Source organism: Helianthus annuus, chromosome 17 (assembly GCF_002127325.2).
Source record: "Helianthus annuus cultivar XRQ/B chromosome 17, HanXRQr2.0-SUNRISE, whole genome shotgun sequence".
NCBI lineage: Eukaryota > Viridiplantae > Streptophyta > Magnoliopsida > Asterales > Asteraceae > Helianthus > Helianthus annuus.
In genome coordinates, this window is record NC_035449.2 from 144,711,732 (window position 1) to 144,717,256 (window position 5,525).

Here is a 5,525-nt window from a genome sequence, read left to right on the forward strand (position 1 = left end):
ACTTATTAGGGCATAACATGCCTTTTTAATATTCCATTTATATACAAGTTCACATACCTCACGGGGGATCACTCAACACTCGGCCGAAGATGTATTTTAGTGAATCACTCGAGAGCGGCATGGAACTAACTCCTACCATAAGCTTGCCAAGCAATCAATCCTTCTCCTTTTTAACTATACACCTTTGTAAATATCAAGAGGACTTTTGGGGTGAAGGGTTAGGCCTGGGCTAAAGGTGGGTGGTTGGGTTAGTGGTTAGTAAAAAGGGCGAAAGGCGTAAAAAGCATCAGTTTTCATAAGACTTGTTATTTTTCATAACTTTTTATTTTGATGAAGCATTTCTTTCAAACAAAGTTCTTTTTGATAGACTTGTTTGTTTATTTCTTTTGGCTTCGTCATCATCATTTTTTTTCATAAGCAAGTCATAAGAAAAACCGAGCCTTGTTACTAAAATAAAGGGTTTAAAATGAAAAAAAGGGTTTTGGTGAGTAAAAGGGTGTTTGTTTTAGGTTAAGAAATGAAAAGGTTTAGGCTCAAAGGGGTTAACTAGGGGGATTTTGGGTAGGTGGTAAAAAAAAGAAAAATAATGGTGTAGAAATAAAAAGGGTTAGTCCTAATGCCTCCATCATTTACTTACTCGGGTTTAAGTTGGTAAGGGCCGGGAATGTATCGTCGTGGCAAATTCTAGAGTCGTAAGAACCAAGCGGCTATTCACAGAAGAAACGAAAAATGAGCATTTTTAAAGATATGTATTTGTATGCTCAATAAAGGCTCAAAACTCACTTTTTTTGTGGGAATGGGTTTTTATGTGATCAAGTATATATAATCAAATTTTAACTAAACTTGTCATGTCGTTTCATAATTTTTTTATGTTGGTTCTTTTTATCACGACGCTATCGGTTGTAAATTTGTAAAAATATAACCTTTTTAGAACTTGAATTTCCTAACTTAAACCTATGCAAGTAAAAAAAAATGAAAAATTTTTGAAAAAAATTTGGGGTGATTAGCGGTTCCAATAGAGTTTTGTGTAAGGCTTGTATTTAGGACTTGCAAGATTCAAGGCTTTAGCATCCTCCCACACTTCAATTATACATTGTCCTCAATGTGTCCCAAAAATAACTTTTTAGGTTGATTGAATGTCTAAAAAGGTGTGAAAAAGCAAAATTTTATGTTACTGGGCGTCTGGACACGGCCCCGTGTTCAGATCGCCAGTAACAGAAATTGTTAAAAAGAAACAGAAGCCTGGGCACGGGGGCGTGTTCAGTGAGCACGCCCCGTGTCTAGTTACCTGAACTGGGCATTTCTTGCAGATTATGCAGCACGGGGCCGTGTTGGGCGGGCACGACCCGTGCTGAACTTGCTGTAATGAAGAAAATTTTGTCGGATGGCTCTGTTTTTGTGCATGGGGTGCTGGTGCGAGTTTCCCTTGTATCCTTCACCATCCCGAGTGTGTTTTATTCCTGAAAATTAAAACTAAACTAGAAAACATAAAAATTAATCTAAACTAAGGATAGTCCCGCGGAATGCCTCCGTGGTGCGCCAAGTTCATAAGGGTCCTTGGCTAGACCCAAAGCCTGGTCATATGTTACCCAAGTGGGATGTTTTGCATCCCATGCTACACCGTCGGAGAACATCATCCAAACTTGAGTCGGTGACCTTCATGTAGTTGTCCGGGTCTTCGTCTTCTACTCTTTTTCCAACTCCAAACTTCATTTCCTCGTCCCTAATCCGCAATGTTAGTGTTCCATCATTCATATCTACCACTGCTTGGGCCGTAGCTAGGAATGGCCTCCCTAGGATGAGTGGTACTTCGGTATCTTCCTCCATATCTAGTATGACAAAATCGGCTGGAAAGACAAATTCGCCGACTTTGACCAATAGATTTTCAGTGACACCTTGTGGATATTTGACGGATCTATCGGCGAGTTGTATGCTTATTTTTGTATGGCTTGTTTTCCCTAAGCCGAGTCGGTTGAACATTGATGAGGGCATGAGGTTGATGCTTGCCCCGAGATCGGCTAGTGCATTACGAATGGGGGATTCCCCAATCGAGCAAGGAATTGTGAAGCTTCCGGGGTCAAGCTTCTTTTGCGGAAGTTTGTTGAGTCGTGAGGTAGAGCATTCTTCGCCTAAATTAACTAATTGCAATGATTCAATTTTCCTTTTATGAGTGAGGAATTCCCTCATGAATTTTGAATATTTAGGCATTTGAGTTAGGACTTCAATAAATGGAATATTAACATGCAATTGTTTTAGTAAATTTTCGAACTTTGCAAATTGCTCATCGGTCTTTTGACGAATTAACCGACTGGGGTATGGAACCGGAGGAGTCTTAGTAGGCCCTTGAATTGGTAGAGAAGCCTTCTCTTGTTGGGGCGGAGTTGTGGTTTGGCTTCTTTCAGTTGGCGGTAATGGAGCCTCTTCAGAGTTGTGGTTTGGCTTCTTTGAGATGGACTTGTGCTTTTGGGTTGGTTTCGGTATTACTTGGTAACGCGCCTTGTGGTCTCTCGGAGAAATTCTGAGCTATTTGATTTAATTGCTTTTCAATGTTTTGTATAATAGCTTGTTGATTTCTAAAATTCGATTCCAATTATTGAAATCGATCCGAGTTTTTCTTTTCGGTGTCGGAGATGAGGCGAGATACAGTATCTTCAAGCCTTTCTCTTCCACCTTGTTGTTGAGAGAAATTTTGTGACTCGACTCTTGGTTGTTGAAAGTTTGTTCTTTGGTTTAGATTTTGTTGGTTACTACCATTGCCGAGTTCTCTCCAACCAAGGTTAGGGTGGTTACGCCATCCTTGGTTGTAGGTACCCGTTGGAGGACCCGACGACCTAGGTCTATTATCAATGTAGTTTACCGTTTCTTTTTGATCATCTACTTCTTTCATACAATTCCAATTTTCATGTGGCCCACCACACCTTTCACAAGCCATGACCGAGGCTGTCTTTGCCATTTCTAGCTTTTTGATTTTTGAAGAAAGGGCCTCGATTTGGGCTTGTAAAGAAGTTCTTTCATCAACCTTATGGGCGCCCGGGGCAATAGATTTATTGCCTTGGGGAGTTTGCCACTTAAAATTGGTTTGAGCAATTTCCTCAATTTGATTATATATTTCATTTGGGCGACGATTACCTAAGAGTCCCCCGGAGCTAGAGTCAAGTGTTTGTCTTGTGTGTGGCAACAACCCATTGTAGAAAGTGGATACTTGTTGCCATAACGCAAGACCGTGATGAGGACACTTTCTTAGTAGCTCCTTGAACCTTTCCCAAGTTTCATATAAGGATTCCCCATCCTCTTGTGAATATGTATTAATTTCAGTCATTAATTTAGCCGTTTTAGCAGGAGGGAAATACTTATATAGAAACTTTTGGGCTAGTTCATCCCAGGTGTTTACCGAGCCAACTGGGAGGGCGTTGAGCCAAGCCTTAGCTCGGTCTTTTAGTGAAAATGGAAACATTTGAAGGCGGATGGCGTCGTTTGATGCTCCATTGATCCTAAAGGTATCACATATTTCTAAGAAATTAGTAATATGTAGATGAGGATCCTCGTCCGCAAGCCCATGGAAGGTTGCGGAGTTTTGAAGCATTTGTATCAAATGTGGCCGAAGTTCGAAGTTGTTGGCTTCGAGATTCGGTGCATTGATAGCGGCGCCGAGATTACCTACGGTGGGTCGTAGGTAATCCATGAGGGTACGTTGGTCCGCCATTGGAAGTGGGTCCCCCGAAACTTTCTCTTGGTTTTTAGCTTTAAGTCTCTTTCGTAGAAAGCGTTCGGGTTCGTCTAGGGGTTCTTTTATGTCTCTACTAGAACTGGAGCTCATACACTACGTGGAAAATGCAAATGTGGCGCCTGAGTTCCAAGTCCTGCGATAAAAACAAAGAAGAATGTGGGTCAGAAGCTTCACCACGGCCCCGTGCTCAGATGAACACGGCCTGTGGTCGGAGATAAAGTGATTGTTTTCCAGATCCCTGTTACTGGGGAGTTCGACACGGCCCCGTGTTGCACCGACACGGCCCCGTGCTCAACTCTCTGTAACTCGGAAAATAAAAACTGCCAGTAACAATGCTGGGCACGGCCCGTGTCCGACCAGGCACGGCCCGTGCTGAGCTCTGCAGAAACTGAAAAATTAAGAAAATCCTAAAAAAACAGAAAAATTAGAAAAAATGATTAGGCCATTGATTCCTAACTTTCTTAAAATCCTTGTGCCCCCGGCAACGGCGCCAAAAAACTTGATGTGCGTGAAGTGTGCTAGATTTTTAATGTATATTTTTAGGCCCTTTTACACTTTTTAGCAAAGTTTTAAATTTATAAAACACAATATTTACTAACACTAAACACACATATGGGCAAGTGCACCCATCGTGGGCGTAGTATAGTGTTGGTAAGATACCGAGGTCGTCCAAGGACACAAGAGCGTTTAGTACCGGTTTATCCTCAAAGTCTAATCAAATCAAAAAGTTAGAAAAAGGTTTTTAAACTAGAAAAATAAAACTAACTAAAATGCTGAAAAAGAAAATAAAAGTAGAAACAGATAGACAAGATGAATTACTTGGATCCGACTCATGTGTAGTGTAACCTTTGATTATTTCCGCACTTTTGCACTTTTTAAGAGATTATCTTAGTTATTGTAGTAGACCCCTCTTTTGAAGGTGACGTTATCCTCAACCCAGTAGTTTGAGTCAGCAAGGATACAATCCTAAAGGGTCGGATTATTGAAAGATAATTAATTAAGTTATTAATGCATAATATGGTAGGCCCCACTTTTGAAGTTGACGTTACCCTCGGCTAAGTAGTCTGAGTCAGCAGGGATACAGTCCTAAGTAGCCGGGTTAAAGTTTTAATAGTAGCTTACTTATGAGGGGATCAAAGAGTTTGGACCCCCTCCATCCAATACCGGTGGGTATTGAAGGAGGTCCTACTAAATTTGACCCAGGTCCTTTGCAGGATCTATACACTGAACACTGACCGGTGGGTATTGAAGGAGGTCCTACTAAGTTTGGACCCCCGCCATCCAATACCGCGGGCATGTGACGTACCAGGATCTAGCCACCAATCACATTGAACTCATAACTATATTTAAATAAAACTCTCATTCATTAACATAGGTGTTACAAAATTTTACATATCATTTATTGTATACAGCGGAAGCATAACTCATTTGTTAAGTGTTTCATAAATCATGTGTACATAAACCATTAAACTTGTACTGCGATTCCATGTATTTCAACCCATGACCACTCCAGCATCCCAGACAGCAAGTTCCAATGATATATACCTATAGACCTGCAAGCATGCAGACAAGTGTGTCAGACGACGCTGGTGAGTTCAAAGTTCTGTTAACGTGTTTAGATACCAGTTACCAGATTAAAATGTTTCACAGATTCGATGAGTTGATTTGATGTTGTTATTAACTCGATTACCGCAATGGCTACAAGATGAATTTGCCCAACCCCAATGTCTTTATCAAAACATTGGTCATGCTTTAAGGTATGTTGTATAATAACTCATTAACCATGCACGGCCCAGCA

At 40.9% G+C, this 5,525-nt stretch overlaps 1 non-coding gene across 1 annotated transcript; it reads left to right on the forward strand.

The window, feature by feature from the left end:
* Positions 1-3,218: 3,218 nt before the first annotated feature.
* LOC118489370 lies at positions 3,219-3,325 on the forward strand. Its single transcript, XR_004887389.1, has one exon. It is a non-coding gene; the product is annotated as a small nucleolar RNA R71 (small nucleolar RNA).
* The last annotated feature ends 2,200 nt before the right edge of the window (positions 3,326-5,525 follow it).